At 55.8% G+C, this 18,586-nt stretch overlaps 19 non-coding genes and 1 pseudogene across 19 annotated transcripts; all 20 read left to right on the top strand.

The window, feature by feature from the left end:
- The first annotated feature begins 1,431 nt into the window (after nucleotides 1-1,431).
- On the top strand, nucleotides 1,432-1,616 carry LOC133106362 (U2 spliceosomal RNA). The gene has a single exon (XR_009704477.1). It is a non-coding gene; the product is annotated as a U2 spliceosomal RNA (small nuclear RNA).
- A 360-nt stretch (nucleotides 1,617-1,976) lies between these two features.
- Nucleotides 1,977-2,093, top strand: LOC133105778 (U5 spliceosomal RNA). The gene has a single exon (XR_009703970.1). It is a non-coding gene; the product is annotated as a U5 spliceosomal RNA (small nuclear RNA).
- A 433-nt stretch (nucleotides 2,094-2,526) lies between these two features.
- Nucleotides 2,527-2,717, top strand: LOC133105757 (U2 spliceosomal RNA). Its single transcript, XR_009703950.1, has one exon. It is a non-coding gene; the product is annotated as a U2 spliceosomal RNA (small nuclear RNA).
- A 360-nt stretch (nucleotides 2,718-3,077) lies between these two features.
- LOC133105777 (U5 spliceosomal RNA) lies at nucleotides 3,078-3,194 on the top strand. The gene has a single exon (XR_009703969.1). It is a non-coding gene; the product is annotated as a U5 spliceosomal RNA (small nuclear RNA).
- A 6,256-nt stretch (nucleotides 3,195-9,450) lies between these two features.
- On the top strand, nucleotides 9,451-9,629 carry LOC133106454 (U2 spliceosomal RNA; annotated as a pseudogene).
- A 360-nt stretch (nucleotides 9,630-9,989) lies between these two features.
- Nucleotides 9,990-10,106, top strand: LOC133105776 (U5 spliceosomal RNA). The gene has a single exon (XR_009703968.1). It is a non-coding gene; the product is annotated as a U5 spliceosomal RNA (small nuclear RNA).
- Nucleotides 10,107-10,539: 433 nt separating this feature from the next.
- On the top strand, nucleotides 10,540-10,730 carry LOC133105746 (U2 spliceosomal RNA). Its single transcript, XR_009703939.1, has one exon. It is a non-coding gene; the product is annotated as a U2 spliceosomal RNA (small nuclear RNA).
- A 360-nt stretch (nucleotides 10,731-11,090) lies between these two features.
- LOC133105775 (U5 spliceosomal RNA) lies at nucleotides 11,091-11,207 on the top strand. The gene has a single exon (XR_009703967.1). It is a non-coding gene; the product is annotated as a U5 spliceosomal RNA (small nuclear RNA).
- Nucleotides 11,208-11,640: 433 nt separating this feature from the next.
- LOC133105734 (U2 spliceosomal RNA) lies at nucleotides 11,641-11,831 on the top strand. Its single transcript, XR_009703928.1, has one exon. It is a non-coding gene; the product is annotated as a U2 spliceosomal RNA (small nuclear RNA).
- A 360-nt stretch (nucleotides 11,832-12,191) lies between these two features.
- Nucleotides 12,192-12,308, top strand: LOC133105773 (U5 spliceosomal RNA). The gene has a single exon (XR_009703966.1). It is a non-coding gene; the product is annotated as a U5 spliceosomal RNA (small nuclear RNA).
- Nucleotides 12,309-12,741: 433 nt separating this feature from the next.
- On the top strand, nucleotides 12,742-12,932 carry LOC133105723 (U2 spliceosomal RNA). The gene has a single exon (XR_009703917.1). It is a non-coding gene; the product is annotated as a U2 spliceosomal RNA (small nuclear RNA).
- A 360-nt stretch (nucleotides 12,933-13,292) lies between these two features.
- On the top strand, nucleotides 13,293-13,409 carry LOC133105772 (U5 spliceosomal RNA). Its single transcript, XR_009703965.1, has one exon. It is a non-coding gene; the product is annotated as a U5 spliceosomal RNA (small nuclear RNA).
- A 433-nt stretch (nucleotides 13,410-13,842) lies between these two features.
- LOC133105712 (U2 spliceosomal RNA) lies at nucleotides 13,843-14,033 on the top strand. The gene has a single exon (XR_009703906.1). It is a non-coding gene; the product is annotated as a U2 spliceosomal RNA (small nuclear RNA).
- Nucleotides 14,034-14,393: 360 nt separating this feature from the next.
- Nucleotides 14,394-14,510, top strand: LOC133105771 (U5 spliceosomal RNA). Its single transcript, XR_009703964.1, has one exon. It is a non-coding gene; the product is annotated as a U5 spliceosomal RNA (small nuclear RNA).
- A 433-nt stretch (nucleotides 14,511-14,943) lies between these two features.
- LOC133105701 (U2 spliceosomal RNA) lies at nucleotides 14,944-15,134 on the top strand. Its single transcript, XR_009703895.1, has one exon. It is a non-coding gene; the product is annotated as a U2 spliceosomal RNA (small nuclear RNA).
- Nucleotides 15,135-15,494: 360 nt separating this feature from the next.
- Nucleotides 15,495-15,611, top strand: LOC133105770 (U5 spliceosomal RNA). Its single transcript, XR_009703963.1, has one exon. It is a non-coding gene; the product is annotated as a U5 spliceosomal RNA (small nuclear RNA).
- Nucleotides 15,612-16,466: 855 nt separating this feature from the next.
- LOC133106521 (U2 spliceosomal RNA) lies at nucleotides 16,467-16,660 on the top strand. Its single transcript, XR_009704533.1, has one exon. It is a non-coding gene; the product is annotated as a U2 spliceosomal RNA (small nuclear RNA).
- A 360-nt stretch (nucleotides 16,661-17,020) lies between these two features.
- On the top strand, nucleotides 17,021-17,137 carry LOC133105769 (U5 spliceosomal RNA). The gene has a single exon (XR_009703962.1). It is a non-coding gene; the product is annotated as a U5 spliceosomal RNA (small nuclear RNA).
- Nucleotides 17,138-17,570: 433 nt separating this feature from the next.
- On the top strand, nucleotides 17,571-17,761 carry LOC133106603 (U2 spliceosomal RNA). Its single transcript, XR_009704564.1, has one exon. It is a non-coding gene; the product is annotated as a U2 spliceosomal RNA (small nuclear RNA).
- Nucleotides 17,762-18,121: 360 nt separating this feature from the next.
- Nucleotides 18,122-18,238, top strand: LOC133105767 (U5 spliceosomal RNA). The gene has a single exon (XR_009703960.1). It is a non-coding gene; the product is annotated as a U5 spliceosomal RNA (small nuclear RNA).
- Nucleotides 18,239-18,586: the final 348 nt, after the last annotated feature.

The following is an 18,586-nucleotide window of genomic DNA, read 5'->3' as shown; positions in this document are numbered from 1 at the left end:
CGTAGAGAGGGTCATGGGCCTGGTGGGCCAGTACTGTCGAGGGTCAGGGTCAAAAATCAATTTTACTAAGTCGACAGTGATGGTGACCGAGGGATGGAGAGGGAGAAGGGGGGAGGAGTATGGCCTGGTAGCGTGTGAGGAGGGGATAAAGGTGCTGGGGGTCCGTTTCAGCGGGGAGAGGGCGGACAGGCTGAACTGGCAGCAGTGCCTGGAGAAGGTGGAGAAGAGGTTAGGCGTGTGGAGGGAGAGGGCGCTGACACTTTCAGGTAAGATATTAATAGTGAAGGTGGACATTTTACCGAGGATTATTTATTTAGGGAGGGTTTTTCCGATCCCGGCGGTGTATAAGATCAGGCTAAACCGGTTGATTTTTAATTTTTTATGGGGAGGGAGGCTAGAGCCTGTAAAAAGGGAGATTTTATTTTTGCCGGTGGAAAAGGGCGGGAGAGACCTAGTAGACGTGGGCCTGAAGGTAGAGGTCTTGTTCACGAAGAGTATCTACGACGCCTTGGTGGGAGATGAGGGCCACAAGTGCCGGCACCTCATGAGGATGTGGGTGGGGACGGCCATGAGGGAGCTGGTGGGGTGGGACAACAGCGGGCCGAGGGCGGAAGACATCCCGTGGTGCTACACGAGGGCAGCTCTCTTTGTAAGATCTAATAGAGAGATTATCGCGGCACAGGGGCTGGGGGATCATCGGGCCCTCTACAAAGAGATCCTGGGCAGGAGGACAAGGGCGGTAGAGAGGGAGGTGGAAAGGAGCGGAGGGCAATGGAGGTGGTTGTCGGCCAAGTGGCTCCCAAACCGGGCGAGAGACCTGAACTGGATGGGCGGTCTGGGAAGGCTACCGGTGAGGGAGAGGATGCACAGGGCCGGCACGGCCAGGAGCCCTTTGTGCCCCAGGGGCTGTGGGAGGGAGGAGACAGGAGGGCATGCCCTGTGGGAATGCCCCTTTGCAAGGGTCTTTTGGGGGAAGGCAAATAAGGGGGTGTTTCTCCCGGTCTGGGCCACAGCGGTGGACAAGGCTGGGGTCATGAATGCAGCTGGGATGGAGAGTCGGAAGGCTGAGGAGAGGGAGGTGTTTGGCCTCCTAGTGAGCTGGGGGAAGCTGGCCCTGTGGGACAGCAGGAATCAGAAGGTCAGGAACCCCAAAAGTAGCATGACGGGGGTGCAGTGCTACAGGGGGTGGGAAAGGAGAGTAATGGTGGAGATAGGGGTGTGTGCCCAGGTAGAAGGGGAAAAAAGGGGCGAAAAGAAATGGGAAAAGGTGAAGGTCGCCTTGAGCCTATAAAAGGCAAATGTGTAAATAGTGTATATAAAAGTGTAAATAGTGGATGTATATGTGTTGTCTGTAGAAAAGATGTTGGGTCTGTACAGTGTGTGTGTTATGTGTATGTAATGTGAATATGATGTAAAAGTATATTTGTGTAAATAAAAATTTCTTATACAAAAAAAAAAAAAAATCTGTTCTTATCAGTTTAATATCTGATACGTCCCCTATCAGGGGACTATATATTAAACGGATTTTTGGCACAGGGAGTCGGAGAAGGAGCTTGCTCCGTCCGCTTCAAGCATCGACCCGTTATTGCAGTGCGTTCGGGAACGGTGCGCCTCTCCAAGTTTTGTGCAAAAAAAGGTTGTGTTTTGTTGTCCTTTACTAGGTGGGTGGGTTGCCCTGTTCTTCCCCCTTTTTGTTTGTTTGTTTGTTTGTTTGTTTTTTTTTGTATGTATGTAAATTGTGTTGTAAATAGGGTGAATATGTGCCCTTGTTGTAAGTGTGCTTGCCTCTGTTTTTTAGCAAAATGATGTAGTTTTCTGTGCGGGACGTAACTGTTTGTTGTCATTGCGCTGTCTCGCTTTTCCCACCTTCCCTCTCGGATTGTCTGTCCGGCCGGCTGGCGGCAGTGGCAACCCCGGGTCAGTGGGAGTGGCTGGGAAGGGGGCCGGAGGCGCCTGGTGCGCTGAAAGGTCACATTTCGCTCGGGTTTCTCTTCAGCACGCACAAATCTTTCGCCTTTTACTAAAGATTTCCGTGGAGAGGAACGCACCTGAGTTTGTGCTATTTTTGGATGCTCCGTCCACAGGACGGGGCAACTTCGAACGGTTTAAGGACAGACGGCAATGTGCGACAGGTATGCGGGTTGCTTGCGAGTCGCCGACTTGCTCGTTTCTGGCTTATCGCCTGCTTGCCGCGTGCGATCGATGCCCCGCTCGCTAAATAGCTTTGGTCGCTGCCTAGAGAGCAGCTATTCGGTAAGTAACTCGGTAGTAAGTACGTCACAGCGTACTCGGTATGTGTTGAGTGTTTTTGGCGGCTGTGCCTGCCAGTGGAGGACAGTGGATCTTGGTGGGAGGAGCCAGCTGAGTCCGGTCGTTACGGTAGCTCGCCGACCGGCCAGTCAGTGCGTGCGCAGGGTTCTTGGGAAGGCGGGGAGGGGGGCCGGCTCCTGGGCCAGGTGGCGTCTTCCCCCGAGCGCGGTCCGGGGCCACCGGGAGGGCGCCGTCGGCAGGGGCCAGTTTGCGGTTATCGCTTCTCGGCCTTTTGGCTAAGATCAAGTGTAGTATCTGTTCTTATCAGTTTAATATCTGATACGTCCCCTATCAGGGGACTATATATTAAACGGATTTTTGGCACAGGGAGTCGGAGAAGGAGCTTGCTCCGTCCGCTTCAAGCATCGACCCGTTATTGCAGTGCGTTCGGGAACGGTGCGCCTCTCCAAGTTTTGTGCAAAAAAAGGTTGTGTTTTGTTGTCCTTTACTAGGTGGGTGGGTTGCCCTGTTCTTCCCCCTTTTTGTTTGTTTGTTTGTTTGTTTGTTTTTTTTTGTATGTATGTAAATTGTGTTGTAAATAGGGTGAATATGTGCCCTTGTTGTAAGTGTGCTTGCCTCTGTTTTTTAGCAAAATGATGTAGTTTTCTGTGCGGGACGTAACTGTTTGTTGTCATTGCGCTGTCTCGCTTTTCCCACCTTCCCTCTCGGATTGTCTGTCCGGCCGGCTGGCGGCAGTGGCAACCCCGGGTCAGTGGGAGTGGCTGGGAAGGGGGCCGGAGGCGCCTGGTGCGCTGAAAGGTCACATTTCGCTCGGGTTTCTCTTCAGCACGCACAAATCTTTCGCCTTTTACTAAAGATTTCCGTGGAGAGGAACGCACCTGAGTTTGTGCTATTTTTGGATGCTCCGTCCACAGGACGGGGCAACTTCGAACGGTTTAAGGACAGACGGCAATGTGCGACAGGTATGCGGGTTGCTTGCGAGTCGCCGACTTGCTCGTTTCTGGCTTATCGCCTGCTTGCCGCGTGCGATCGATGCCCCGCTCGCTAAATAGCTTTGGTCGCTGCCTAGAGAGCAGCTATTCGGTAAGTAACTCGGTAGTAAGTACGTCACAGCGTACTCGGTATGTGTTGAGTGTTTTTGGCGGCTGTGCCTGCCAGTGGAGGACAGTGGATCTTGGTGGGAGGAGCCAGCTGAGTCCGGTCGTTACGGTAGCTCGCCGACCGGCCAGTCAGTGCGTGCGCAGGGTTCTTGGGAAGGCGGGGAGGGGGGCCGGCTCCTGGGCCAGGTGGCGTCTTCCCCCGAGCGCGGTCCGGGGCCACCGGGAGGGCGCCGTCGGCAGGGGCCAGTTTGCGGTTATCGCTTCTCGGCCTTTTGGCAAAGATAAAGACGGGAAGAGGATGGGAACGCCGGAAGGTGACGTGCCGACCCACAGGGTGCGGCTGAGGAACACGGTTCGGGTGGAGATGGAGGACGGAGAGAGGAGGAAAGGTTTCACTTTGGATTTTTTTGTGAAAAACATCTTGAAGGAGTTACTAAGGGTTGACAGCGAGACAGTTTTTTGCCTCCAGGATTTTTCCCCACGAGGGTTTTTTGATTTAACATTTGTGTCAGAAGCCGCCTGCTACAACCTGCACCAGAAATTTGTGGAACACAAAGAGGACCCGGCACTGCAAGGGATTACCGTCCATTTGCTATACAACAAGGCCCTGCGACCCCTGATGATCCACCTCTACAACCCCTTTGTTCGGGAGGAGGACATCCTGGCCTTCCTGCTCAGGTACTGTTCAGATGTGAGGGAGGGGGTGAAATTGAAAGACAGATTTGGTTTTTGGAACGGGAAAAGACGTTTTAATGTCCGTTTTAAGCAGGATCCTTCAGGGGTGGGGGGGGTAGCACATCCTCCTGGGGCCTTCTCCATAGGCCCGGACAGGGGCTACCTGGTATACCCAGGGCAACCTTTGTACTGTCGTAGGTGTGGATTGTATGGGCATGTTAAGGCGGTGTGCTCCACTGACCGATGTAGGCATTGTGCATCGGCGGAGCATGCTACAAGAGACTGTGTGGCCCCGAAAATGTGCAGTCTTTGCGGGAGTGTGGAGCACCTTTTCCGGGCCTGCCCAGAAAGGGTGAGGTCGTTTGCGGCCCTGGTGCAGGGTGAGTTTGGGGCCTACTCTGGGCCTCCTGGAGGTCAAGCACGGCCTAGCACCAGGAAGGCCGGGCGAGAAGCAGGGGAGTCGGCTACGGAGGGAGGGCAGGCTTCGGAGCACGGGGCTGGGCCTTCCAGCACTACTAGCCCAGGCTCTGCGGCGGCCTTGGCCACTAGGCCGGATCAGGAAGGGGTGGGGCCTGGTGGGCTGGCTCCGGTTCCGGAACCATCCCTGCATCCTGGGCACAGGAGCGAGACCTCAGCTTTGGAGGAGCCACGGAGGGGCGCGGAGGGGAGTACAGAGCAAGAGGCAAGGGGGTCCAGTGAGACCATGGAGGCTTGGTCTGGGTCGGGTCCGGCTTCCGGTCGGGCTCCGGTTTCCGGTCCGGGTCTGGCTTTGGGTTCCGGTCCGGCTCCGGGTTCCGGTCCGGCTCCGGATTCCGTGCGGGCTCCGGGTTCCGGCCCGGGTCCGGCTCTGGGGTCCGGTCCGGCTTCGGATTCCGGTTCGGGTTCCGGTCCGGCTCCGGATTCCGGTTCGGGTTCCGGTCCGGCTCCGGGTTCTGGTCCGGTTCCGGGTTCCGGTCTGGGTCCGGATTCCGGTCCGGTCCGGGCCTACTCACCGGGGCAGATCTTCGGGCCTTCCTCGCGTCCTGGCCTGGGTTTGGGGCTTGGGGCAGTGGTGATGAAGGCGAGGGTCTGGGCGGAGGAGTCCGGAGTCCCAAGAGAGGGTTCGCCGGAGCTATTTTCCCCTTTGTCGGTGCCTCCTGTGGAGGAGGTTTTGTCCCCGGAGGCGGAGGGAGCGGCTATGTGCACCACTGCGGACCTGCAGACCCCGTTGGCGTGGGGGGACAGCCCTCCTCCAGAGGGAGAGGTGCCGGAGTGGGCGCAGGTGGCAGCACGGAAGCGGGTTCGCTCGGGGGACACGAACGGGAGAGAAGCAAAGGCAGGACCGGGCATCCCTCTGCAGAACAGGTTCCTGGCCCTTTCAGACTCGGCGGAGGGGGAGGCCCAGGAGGTGGACATTGAGGTGGACCTGGAGGAGGCATCCGGAGCCTCTGCGGCCTCAGCGGGACCGGCAGTCAGCCCGGCTTCCCAGTTTGCAGGCTGGGATGTGGCGGGGATCACAGGGGTGATGGGGATGGAGAAAGGACTCGAGGGAGGGGGGGACTCCTCTGAGAAGGAAGGGGATTGAAGGTCAGTAAAAATTTTTTTGTTTAAAAAATGGTGGTAAATGTAATCACTTTGAATGTGCGGGGTTTGAGAAACTCGGGGAAGAGGCAGGCACTTTTTGCCTCTTTAGCGGCGACAAGAGGGAAGGTTTTTTTGTTACAGGAGGTGCACCTTCGGGACATGGGGGATGTACTGGGTTTCTCAGAGGAGTGGACGTGGGGCCCATCGGCGTGGTCGGTGGGCAGCGTTCATGCCGATGGGCTGGGGATTTTGGTGAAGGGCGCTGATATGGAAATCCAGGAGTCTGTGGACATTGTGGCGGGGCGGGCGATGTACGCAGACGTTAATCAGGGTCCTTTTAAAATAAGAATTTTTAATGTGTACGGGCCAACTCGGAGTGGGCGGAGGCTGGAGGTTTTTAGGGAGCTGGTGCCCAGTCTGTCCACCTCCAGGCGGATAATCCTGGGGGGGGACTTTAATGTGTCGCTGGATGGGGGTGGGGCTAGCGCTGCTGGGGGGGGGGATTATTCGGCAAGAGCGCTGGCGGAGTTGGTCAGGGATTACGGCCTGGTCGACTCCTTCCGGGCGGCACATCCGGCGGCTCCAGGCTTTACCTGGCGGAATTCCAGGGGAGCTGCGAGCCGCCTGGACTACATTTTTGTGCCGAAGGAGTGGGTGGGGGTGACCGCCACGCTGCAGCCTTCATGGGCATCTGACCATGACATGCTGCAGGTGGCGGTCCCCATTCCCAACACGCAATGGGGGCCAGGCTACTGGAAATTGAATACCTCCCTAATGAAATCCAGGGCGTTCCAGGAGGCCTTTCGAGGCTTTTATAAGGCCGTGAGGGCACTGCGGGGGTTCTACTCCACAGTGGTAGACTGGTGGGAGGCGGCAAAAGTGCGTTTCGGCCTTTTTTGCCAAAGGTACAGCATGGCGCAGCGGCGGAGGGAGCGGACGGAGGTGAAGAAGTGGCTAGACGCCTTGGCGTATATGCACACCCAGCTCAACAGGGGGAGGGCAGTGAGGTGGGAGGCCTATGAGGGGGCGAAGGAGAGGGTGAGAAGCCTCCTGGAGGGGAGGGCTAAGGCCTTGGCCTTCCAGGGCCGGCTGAGGGAGATGGAGGAGGGGGAGAAGCCCACTGTTTTTTTTTTTCAGGCTGCTGAGGCTCGGAGGAAGGCCGCCGTGATCTCTGGGTTGAAAGGGGAAGCGGGGCTGGAAACGGGGGTCCCGGAGATGCTGGGGATCGCGGAGGGCTTCTTCCGAGACCTTTTCAGCAGGAGAGAGTGCGACCCGGAGGAGCAGGAGGCACTGCTGGGGTGTGTGGTGCCCCGGTTGGGGCGGGAGGAAGGGCAGGCACTGGAGGCGGAGCTCAGTCTGGAGGAGCTGACAGGGGCGCTCCGCTCCATGAGGGAAGGGAGGGCCCCGGGGCATGACGGACTCCCGTGGGACTTCTACAGGGAGTTCTGGGACATCATTGGTCCGGATCTCATGGAGGTCTTTCAGGCGCTTCTGGAGGGGGGAGCGCTGTCGGCCTCCATGAGAAAGGGAGTGGTGACGCTGCTCCACAAGGGAGGGGACAGGGCTGACCTTAAGAACTGGCGTCCAATCACCCTGCTGACGGCGGACTATAAGCTGCTGGCCAAAGCAGCTGCGGTCCGCCTGAAGCAGGTGATGGACGTCCTGGTCAGCCCTGACCAAACTTGTGGGGTACCTGGGCGGTCCTGCAGCTGGAACCTGGTTCTGCTGCGGGACACAATTGACTGGGTGCGCGATCGGGGCCTTCCTCTGGCGGTGGTCAGCATCGACCAGGAGAAGGCCTTCGATCGGGTGCAGCACGCCTTCCTGTTCCGGGTCCTGCAGCGGATGGGTTTGGGCCCTCGGTTTCTGTCTTGGCTGCGTATGCTGTACAGGGGAGTGTACAGCTGCGTAAGAGTGAATGGGTTTCTGAGCGGGGCTGTGGAGCAAGCGGGGGGGGTGCGGCAGGGGTGCCCAATCTCCCCGCTGCTCTACGTCCTGTTCATGGAGCCCTTTGCGGAGCTGGTGCGCCGGGACCCAGGGGTGGACGGGGTGAGGATCCCAGGGGCTGCAGGGGCCGAGTTGAAAATCCAGCAGTACGCGGACGACACGACAATTTTTGTGTCGTCGACTCGGTCCCTGGCAAGGGTGAGAGTCCTGGTGGACAGGTTTGCGGCAGGGACGGGCTCCAGGGTGAACCTGTCCAAGTCCTCAGTCCTGCTGTGTGGCCGGTGGAGAGAGGAGGTGAGGGACTACGGTGGCTGGGAGCGGTGCCAGGGGGGACTGAAGGTGTTGGGGGTGCGCTTCTTTCCCCAGGGCAGTGGTGAGCGGAACTGGGAAGAACGTATGGCGCTGGTGAGATCACGGCTGGGGGTGTGGGCACGCAGGCGGCTGTCACTGACTGGGAGGGTGGTAGTGGTGAGGGCTGTCCTGCTCCCACTACTCCTACACTTGGCCTACGTCTTCCCAGTTCCTGCAACGATCAAGGTGGCCCTGACCAGGGCCATGTTCAAGTTTCTGTGGGGAGGGAGGTACGAATATGTGCGTCGCGACCTCATGTACATGCCGGTGGACAAGGGGGGTCGCGGCGTGCCGAGAATCCCCCTGAAACTTGACGCGATTTTTACATCTTTCGCGTGTAGGATGGTCCTGGGAAGGGTCCCCCACAAGTGCTACCACTTCGCCCGTCTCCACCTGGCGACCGCACTGAGGCACTGGGTGCCGCTGACCCACGTGGCTCCACGGGCAGAACAGCAGTCCCCGGCCTATCAGGCAGTGCTGCGCTTCCTTGGGCAGTGCCCGGCTCCAGTGGAGAGGGAGAGCCTTCTCCAGCACAGGCTGCTGTACAACAGCATTGCGGGCAGGCAGGTGGCAGGTCCTGAAGGGGTGCCGCTGAACCTCGAGTGGGGCAAGGTGAGCGGGGGGAGGGCACCAGGGGTGGTGCGGGACCTCCACTGGCTGTGCGCGATGGGCAGGCTGTCGGTGCGGGAGGTGCTGCATCGCCATGGGTGCAGTGCCAGCCCACTCTGTCCAAGGGGCTGTGGGCTGGTGGAGTCGGTGGCGCACGCCCTATGGGAGTGCCAGTTTGCAAGGGTGTACTGGGGGTTGGTGCAGGGCCTCCTCAGTGGGATAGGGCCTGCCTTCACCCTGAGCAGAGAGAGAGTCCTGTACAGGCGGGGGCTGGCGGCAGTGGGAGCCGTGGCTGAGGGTGTAGTGTGGGAGGTGGTAGGGTATGGCAAGTGGGTGCTGTGGGAGGACAGGATGGCAGCAGTGGGGATGAGGCTGAGGGTCCTGACTCCCAGCCAGCTCTTCCATAGGTTCTCTGGGAGGGTAGCGGAGAGAATAAGGGGGGATGGGGTGGTGCACGGGTGGGAATGGGTGCGGAAGTACTGGGGAGGCCTGGAAAGGCTCTTCCTCTGGGAGGGGGGTCCTGGGAATATGTAAGCATGTAAATAGAATGTATGTGATTGGGGTGGTTGGGTTCGGGGTTTGTGGGGTGGGGTGGGGTGGGGTGGGGTGGGGAGGGGGGAGGGGGGAGGGTGGAGGGTGGGGTTCTTCTTGTTGTTTTTGTATTTGTATTGTTTTTGTTGTTGGAGTTGTTTGTTTGGGGTTTTGTAATTAGGGTAAGTGGGGGGTGGGAGGGGGTGGGGTGGGGGGTGGTATGGTTGTTTCGGTTCTGTTTTTGTTTGGTTTGAAATGTGTTGATACAGTGGGAATGTGTTGGGACTTTGGGACTTCAGGGGAGGGTGGGGTTTTGAGTTTACAGTTGTTAAGAGGATGTGGTTTGGAATTTGTTTGTTTATTGTTTGTATGAAAATGTAATGAGGTTGGTGTGGACCAATAAATTAATTTAAATACAAAAAAAAAAAATCTGTTCTTATCAGTTTAATATCTGATACGTCCCCTATCAGGGGACTATATATTAAACGGATTTTTGGCACAGGGAGTCGGAGAAGGAGCTTGCTCCGTCCGCTTCAAGCATCGACCCGTTATTGCAGTGCGTTCGGGAACGGTGCGCCTCTCCAAGTTTTGTGCAAAAAAAGGTTGTGTTTTGTTGTCCTTTACTAGGTGGGTGGGTTGCCCTGTTCTTCCCCCTTTTTGTTTGTTTGTTTGTTTGTTTGTTTTTTTTTGTATGTATGTAAATTGTGTTGTAAATAGGGTGAATATGTGCCCTTGTTGTAAGTGTGCTTGCCTCTGTTTTTTAGCAAAATGATGTAGTTTTCTGTGCGGGACGTAACTGTTTGTTGTCATTGCGCTGTCTCGCTTTTCCCACCTTCCCTCTCGGATTGTCTGTCCGGCCGGCTGGCGGCAGTGGCAACCCCGGGTCAGTGGGAGTGGCTGGGAAGGGGGCCGGAGGCGCCTGGTGCGCTGAAAGGTCACATTTCGCTCGGGTTTCTCTTCAGCACGCACAAATCTTTCGCCTTTTACTAAAGATTTCCGTGGAGAGGAACGCACCTGAGTTTGTGCTATTTTTGGATGCTCCGTCCACAGGACGGGGCAACTTCGAACGGTTTAAGGACAGACGGCAATGTGCGACAGGTATGCGGGTTGCTTGCGAGTCGCCGACTTGCTCGTTTCTGGCTTATCGCCTGCTTGCCGCGTGCGATCGATGCCCCGCTCGCTAAATAGCTTTGGTCGCTGCCTAGAGAGCAGCTATTCGGTAAGTAACTCGGTAGTAAGTACGTCACAGCGTACTCGGTATGTGTTGAGTGTTTTTGGCGGCTGTGCCTGCCAGTGGAGGACAGTGGATCTTGGTGGGAGGAGCCAGCTGAGTCCGGTCGTTACGGTAGCTCGCCGACCGGCCAGTCAGTGCGTGCGCAGGGTTCTTGGGAAGGCGGGGAGGGGGGCCGGCTCCTGGGCCAGGTGGCGTCTTCCCCCGAGCGCGGTCCGGGGCCACCGGGAGGGCGCCGTCGGCAGGGGCCAGTTTGCGGTTATCGCTTCTCGGCCTTTTGGCTAAGATCAAGTGTAGTATCTGTTCTTATCAGTTTAATATCTGATACGTCCCCTATCAGGGGACTATATATTAAACGGATTTTTGGCACAGGGAGTCGGAGAAGGAGCTTGCTCCGTCCGCTTCAAGCATCGACCCGTTATTGCAGTGCGTTCGGGAACGGTGCGCCTCTCCAAGTTTTGTGCAAAAAAAGGTTGTGTTTTGTTGTCCTTTACTAGGTGGGTGGGTTGCCCTGTTCTTCCCCCTTTTTGTTTGTTTGTTTGTTTGTTTGTTTTTTTTTGTATGTATGTAAATTGTGTTGTAAATAGGGTGAATATGTGCCCTTGTTGTAAGTGTGCTTGCCTCTGTTTTTTAGCAAAATGATGTAGTTTTCTGTGCGGGACGTAACTGTTTGTTGTCATTGCGCTGTCTCGCTTTTCCCACCTTCCCTCTCGGATTGTCTGTCCGGCCGGCTGGCGGCAGTGGCAACCCCGGGTCAGTGGGAGTGGCTGGGAAGGGGGCCGGAGGCGCCTGGTGCGCTGAAAGGTCACATTTCGCTCGGGTTTCTCTTCAGCACGCACAAATCTTTCGCCTTTTACTAAAGATTTCCGTGGAGAGGAACGCACCTGAGTTTGTGCTATTTTTGGATGCTCCGTCCACAGGACGGGGCAACTTCGAACGGTTTAAGGACAGACGGCAATGTGCGACAGGTATGCGGGTTGCTTGCGAGTCGCCGACTTGCTCGTTTCTGGCTTATCGCCTGCTTGCCGCGTGCGATCGATGCCCCGCTCGCTAAATAGCTTTGGTCGCTGCCTAGAGAGCAGCTATTCGGTAAGTAACTCGGTAGTAAGTACGTCACAGCGTACTCGGTATGTGTTGAGTGTTTTTGGCGGCTGTGCCTGCCAGTGGAGGACAGTGGATCTTGGTGGGAGGAGCCAGCTGAGTCCGGTCGTTACGGTAGCTCGCCGACCGGCCAGTCAGTGCGTGCGCAGGGTTCTTGGGAAGGCGGGGAGGGGGGCCGGCTCCTGGGCCAGGTGGCGTCTTCCCCCGAGCGCGGTCCGGGGCCACCGGGAGGGCGCCGTCGGCAGGGGCCAGTTTGCGGTTATCGCTTCTCGGCCTTTTGGCTAAGATCAAGTGTAGTATCTGTTCTTATCAGTTTAATATCTGATACGTCCCCTATCAGGGGACTATATATTAAACGGATTTTTGGCACAGGGAGTCGGAGAAGGAGCTTGCTCCGTCCGCTTCAAGCATCGACCCGTTATTGCAGTGCGTTCGGGAACGGTGCGCCTCTCCAAGTTTTGTGCAAAAAAAGGTTGTGTTTTGTTGTCCTTTACTAGGTGGGTGGGTTGCCCTGTTCTTCCCCCTTTTTGTTTGTTTGTTTGTTTGTTTGTTTTTTTTTGTATGTATGTAAATTGTGTTGTAAATAGGGTGAATATGTGCCCTTGTTGTAAGTGTGCTTGCCTCTGTTTTTTAGCAAAATGATGTAGTTTTCTGTGCGGGACGTAACTGTTTGTTGTCATTGCGCTGTCTCGCTTTTCCCACCTTCCCTCTCGGATTGTCTGTCCGGCCGGCTGGCGGCAGTGGCAACCCCGGGTCAGTGGGAGTGGCTGGGAAGGGGGCCGGAGGCGCCTGGTGCGCTGAAAGGTCACATTTCGCTCGGGTTTCTCTTCAGCACGCACAAATCTTTCGCCTTTTACTAAAGATTTCCGTGGAGAGGAACGCACCTGAGTTTGTGCTATTTTTGGATGCTCCGTCCACAGGACGGGGCAACTTCGAACGGTTTAAGGACAGACGGCAATGTGCGACAGGTATGCGGGTTGCTTGCGAGTCGCCGACTTGCTCGTTTCTGGCTTATCGCCTGCTTGCCGCGTGCGATCGATGCCCCGCTCGCTAAATAGCTTTGGTCGCTGCCTAGAGAGCAGCTATTCGGTAAGTAACTCGGTAGTAAGTACGTCACAGCGTACTCGGTATGTGTTGAGTGTTTTTGGCGGCTGTGCCTGCCAGTGGAGGACAGTGGATCTTGGTGGGAGGAGCCAGCTGAGTCCGGTCGTTACGGTAGCTCGCCGACCGGCCAGTCAGTGCGTGCGCAGGGTTCTTGGGAAGGCGGGGAGGGGGGCCGGCTCCTGGGCCAGGTGGCGTCTTCCCCCGAGCGCGGTCCGGGGCCACCGGGAGGGCGCCGTCGGCAGGGGCCAGTTTGCGGTTATCGCTTCTCGGCCTTTTGGCTAAGATCAAGTGTAGTATCTGTTCTTATCAGTTTAATATCTGATACGTCCCCTATCAGGGGACTATATATTAAACGGATTTTTGGCACAGGGAGTCGGAGAAGGAGCTTGCTCCGTCCGCTTCAAGCATCGACCCGTTATTGCAGTGCGTTCGGGAACGGTGCGCCTCTCCAAGTTTTGTGCAAAAAAAGGTTGTGTTTTGTTGTCCTTTACTAGGTGGGTGGGTTGCCCTGTTCTTCCCCCTTTTTGTTTGTTTGTTTGTTTGTTTGTTTTTTTTTGTATGTATGTAAATTGTGTTGTAAATAGGGTGAATATGTGCCCTTGTTGTAAGTGTGCTTGCCTCTGTTTTTTAGCAAAATGATGTAGTTTTCTGTGCGGGACGTAACTGTTTGTTGTCATTGCGCTGTCTCGCTTTTCCCACCTTCCCTCTCGGATTGTCTGTCCGGCCGGCTGGCGGCAGTGGCAACCCCGGGTCAGTGGGAGTGGCTGGGAAGGGGGCCGGAGGCGCCTGGTGCGCTGAAAGGTCACATTTCGCTCGGGTTTCTCTTCAGCACGCACAAATCTTTCGCCTTTTACTAAAGATTTCCGTGGAGAGGAACGCACCTGAGTTTGTGCTATTTTTGGATGCTCCGTCCACAGGACGGGGCAACTTCGAACGGTTTAAGGACAGACGGCAATGTGCGACAGGTATGCGGGTTGCTTGCGAGTCGCCGACTTGCTCGTTTCTGGCTTATCGCCTGCTTGCCGCGTGCGATCGATGCCCCGCTCGCTAAATAGCTTTGGTCGCTGCCTAGAGAGCAGCTATTCGGTAAGTAACTCGGTAGTAAGTACGTCACAGCGTACTCGGTATGTGTTGAGTGTTTTTGGCGGCTGTGCCTGCCAGTGGAGGACAGTGGATCTTGGTGGGAGGAGCCAGCTGAGTCCGGTCGTTACGGTAGCTCGCCGACCGGCCAGTCAGTGCGTGCGCAGGGTTCTTGGGAAGGCGGGGAGGGGGGCCGGCTCCTGGGCCAGGTGGCGTCTTCCCCCGAGCGCGGTCCGGGGCCACCGGGAGGGCGCCGTCGGCAGGGGCCAGTTTGCGGTTATCGCTTCTCGGCCTTTTGGCTAAGATCAAGTGTAGTATCTGTTCTTATCAGTTTAATATCTGATACGTCCCCTATCAGGGGACTATATATTAAACGGATTTTTGGCACAGGGAGTCGGAGAAGGAGCTTGCTCCGTCCGCTTCAAGCATCGACCCGTTATTGCAGTGCGTTCGGGAACGGTGCGCCTCTCCAAGTTTTGTGCAAAAAAAGGTTGTGTTTTGTTGTCCTTTACTAGGTGGGTGGGTTGCCCTGTTCTTCCCCCTTTTTGTTTGTTTGTTTGTTTGTTTGTTTTTTTTTGTATGTATGTAAATTGTGTTGTAAATAGGGTGAATATGTGCCCTTGTTGTAAGTGTGCTTGCCTCTGTTTTTTAGCAAAATGATGTAGTTTTCTGTGCGGGACGTAACTGTTTGTTGTCATTGCGCTGTCTCGCTTTTCCCACCTTCCCTCTCGGATTGTCTGTCCGGCCGGCTGGCGGCAGTGGCAACCCCGGGTCAGTGGGAGTGGCTGGGAAGGGGGCCGGAGGCGCCTGGTGCGCTGAAAGGTCACATTTCGCTCGGGTTTCTCTTCAGCACGCACAAATCTTTCGCCTTTTACTAAAGATTTCCGTGGAGAGGAACGCACCTGAGTTTGTGCTATTTTTGGATGCTCCGTCCACAGGACGGGGCAACTTCGAACGGTTTAAGGACAGACGGCAATGTGCGACAGGTATGCGGGTTGCTTGCGAGTCGCCGACTTGCTCGTTTCTGGCTTATCGCCTGCTTGCCGCGTGCGATCGATGCCCCGCTCGCTAAATAGCTTTGGTCGCTGCCTAGAGAGCAGCTATTCGGTAAGTAACTCGGTAGTAAGTACGTCACAGCGTACTCGGTATGTGTTGAGTGTTTTTGGCGGCTGTGCCTGCCAGTGGAGGACAGTGGATCTTGGTGGGAGGAGCCAGCTGAGTCCGGTCGTTACGGTAGCTCGCCGACCGGCCAGTCAGTGCGTGCGCAGGGTTCTTGGGAAGGCGGGGAGGGGGGCCGGCTCCTGGGCCAGGTGGCGTCTTCCCCCGAGCGCGGTCCGGGGCCACCGGGAGGGCGCCGTCGGCAGGGGCCAGTTTGCGGTTATCGCTTCTCGGCCTTTTGGCTAAGATCAAGTGTAGTATCTGTTCTTATCAGTTTAATATCTGATACGTCCCCTATCAGGGGACTATATATTAAACGGATTTTTGGCACAGGGAGTCGGAGAAGGAGCTTGCTCCGTCCGCTTCAAGCATCGACCCGTTATTGCAGTGCGTTCGGGAACGGTGCGCCTCTCCAAGTTTTGTGCAAAAAAAGGTTGTGTTTTGTTGTCCTTTACTAGGTGGGTGGGTTGCCCTGTTCTTCCCCCTTTTTGTTTGTTTGTTTGTTTGTTTGTTTTTTTTTGTATGTATGTAAATTGTGTTGTAAATAGGGTGAATATGTGCCCTTGTTGTAAGTGTGCTTGCCTCTGTTTTTTAGCAAAATGATGTAGTTTTCTGTGCGGGACGTAACTGTTTGTTGTCATTGCGCTGTCTCGCTTTTCCCACCTTCCCTCTCGGATTGTCTGTCCGGCCGGCTGGCGGCAGTGGCAACCCCGGGTCAGTGGGAGTGGCTGGGAAGGGGGCCGGAGGCGCCTGGTGCGCTGAAAGGTCACATTTCGCTCGGGTTTCTCTTCAGCACGCACAAATCTTTCGCCTTTTACTAAAGATTTCCGTGGAGAGGAACGCACCTGAGTTTGTGCTATTTTTGGATGCTCCGTCCACAGGACGGGGCAACTTCGAACGGTTTAAGGACAGACGGCAATGTGCGACAGGTATGCGGGTTGCTTGCGAGTCGCCGACTTGCTCGTTTCTGGCTTATCGCCTGCTTGCCGCGTGCGATCGATGCCCCGCTCGCTAAATAGCTTTGGTCGCTGCCTAGAGAGCAGCTATTCGGTAAGTAACTCGGTAGTAAGTACGTCACAGCGTACTCGGTATGTGTTGAGTGTTTTTGGCGGCTGTGCCTGCCAGTGGAGGACAGTGGATCTTGGTGGGAGGAGCCAGCTGAGTCCGGTCGTTACGGTAGCTCGCCGACCGGCCAGTCAGTGCGTGCGCAGGGTTCTTGGGAAGGCGGGGAGGGGGGCCGGCTCCTGGGCCAGGTGGCGTCTTCCCCCGAGCGCGGTCCGGGGCCACCGGGAGGGCGCCGTCGGCAGGGGCCAGTTTGCGGTTATCGCTTCTCGGCCTTTTGGCTAAGATCAAGGGTAAGAGTCATGATGGTTCATGGTTCCCCTTGGGTCTCTGCCTTAGGCCTGGAGCTTGCCAGATCGGCTCTCAAGCCAGGCTTCGGCCTGGTGGTGAGGAGCGATCGGGGGGTTTTATTTTTTTCCCTCCTTATTGTATAGTTAGGACCCTACGGGGCTAGAGTAATACCCTACGGGGTTTGAGTTGTACCCTACGGGGTTTGAGTGAATACCCTACGGGGTTTAGCGGATTGGATTTATGGCTAAACGGGAATTTGGATTTGGACGGGGATTGATTTGGAGAGTGATTTGGATATGGTTGCCATTGTATATATGTATATAAGGAGTAGTTTAGAGGAGATTTAGTAAAAAAATAGGTAAAACTCTGAGCCAACGCTAAGGCCTTGACTCAGAGCTTCACCACAAAAAAAAAAAAAAAAAAAAAAAAAAAATCTGTTCTTATCAGTTTAATATCTGATACGTCCCCTATCAGGGGACTATATATTAAACGGATTTTTGGCACAGGGAGTCGGAGAAGGAGCTTGCTCCGTCCGCTTCAAGCATCGACCCGTTATTGCAGTGCGTTCGGGAACGGTGCGCCTCTCCAAGTTTTGTGCAAAAAAAGGTTGTGTTTTGTTGTCCTTTACTAGGTGGGTGGGTTGCCCTGTTCTTCCCCCTTTTTGTTTGTTTGTTTGTTTGTTTGTTTTTTTTTGTATGTATGTAAATTGTGTTGTAAATAGGGTGAATATGTGCCCTTGTTGTAAGTGTGCTTGCCTCTGTTTTTTAGCAAAATGATGTAGTTTTCTGTGCGGGACGTAACTGTTTGTTGTCATTGCGCTGTCTCGCTTTTCCCACCTTCCCTCTCGGATTGTCTGTCCGGCCGGCTGGCGGCAGTGGCAACCCCGGGTCAGTGGGAGTGGCTGGGAAGGGGGCCGGAGGCGCCTGGTGCGCTGAAAGGTCACATTTCGCTCGGGTTTCTCTTCAGCACGCACAAATCTTTCGCCTTTTACTAAAGATTTCCGTGGAGAGGAACGCACCTGAGTTTGTGCTATTTTTGGATGCTCCGTCCACAGGACGGGGCAACTTCGAACGGTTTAAGGACAGACGGCAATGTGCGACAGGTATGCGGGTTGCTTGCGAGTCGCCGACTTGCTCGTTTCTGGCTTATCGCCTGCTTGCCGCGTGCGATCGATGCCCCGCTCGCTAAATAGCTTTGGTCGCTGCCTAGAGAGCAGCTATTCGGTAAGTAACTCGGTAGTAAGTACGTCACAGCGTACTCGGTATGTGTTGAGTGTTTTTGGCGGCTGTGCCTGCCAGTGGAGGACAGTGGATCTTGGTGGGAGGAGCCAGCTGAGTCCGGTCGTTACGGTAGCTCGCCGACCGGCCAGTCAGTGCGTGCGCAGGGTTCTTGGGAAGGCGGGGAGGGGGGCCGGCTCCTGGGCCAGGTGGCGTCTTCCCCCGAGCGCGGTCCGGGGCCACCGGGAGGGCGCCGTCGGCAGGGGCCAGTTTGCGGTTATCGCTTCTCGGCCTTTTGGCTAAGATCAAGTGTAGTATCTGTTCTTATCAGTTTAATATCTGATACGTCCCCTATCAGGGGACTATATATTAAACGGATTTTTGGCACAGGGAGTCGGAGAAGGAGCTTGCTCCGTCCGCTTCAAGCATCGACCCGTTATTGCAGTGCGTTCGGGAACGGTGCGCCTCTCCAAGTTTTGTGCAAAAAAAGGTTGTGTTTTGTTGTCCTTTACTAGGTGGGTGGGTTGCCCTGTTCTTCCCCCTTTTTGTTTGTTTGTTTGTTTGTTTGTTTTTTTTTGTATGTATGTAAATTGTGTTGTAAATAGGGTGAATATGTGCCCTTGTTGTAAGTGTGCTTGCCTCTGTTTTTTAGCAAAATGATGTAGTTTTCTGTGCGGGACGTAACTGTTTGTTGTCATTGCGCTGTCTCGCTTTTCCCACCTTCCCTCTCGGATTGTCTGTCCGGCCGGCTGGCGGCAGTGGCAACCCCGGGTCAGTGGGAGTGGCTGGGAAGGGGGCCGGAGGCGCCTGGTGCGCTGAAAGGTCACATTTCGCTCGGGTTTCTCTTCAGCACGCACAAATCTTTCGCCTTTTACTAAAGATTTCCGTGGAGAGGAACGCACCTGAGTTTGTGCTATTTTTGGATGCTCCGTCCACAGGACGGGGCAACTTCGAACGGTTTAAGGACAGACGGCAATGTGCGACAGGTATGCGGGTTGCTTGCGAGTCGCCGACTTGCTCGTTTCTGGCTTATCGCCTGCTTGCCGCGTGCGATCGATGCCCCGCTCGCTAAATAGCTTTGGTCGCTGCCTAGAGAGCAGCTATTCGGTAAGTAACTCGGTAGTAAGTACGTCACAGCGTACTCGGTATGTGTTGAGTGTTTTTGGCGGCTGTGCCTGCCAGTGGAGGACAGTGGATCTTGGTGGGAGGAGCCAGCTGAGTCCGGTCGTTACGGTAGCTCGCCGACCGGCCAGTCAGTGCGTGCGCAGGGTTCTTGGGAAGGCGGGGAGGGGGGC

The sequence above is a fragment of the Conger conger genome, chromosome 12 (genome assembly GCF_963514075.1).
Source record: "Conger conger chromosome 12, fConCon1.1, whole genome shotgun sequence".
NCBI classification, from domain to species: Eukaryota; Metazoa; Chordata; class Actinopteri; order Anguilliformes; family Congridae; genus Conger; species Conger conger.
This window is presented reverse-complemented; position numbering and strand designations above follow the sequence as displayed.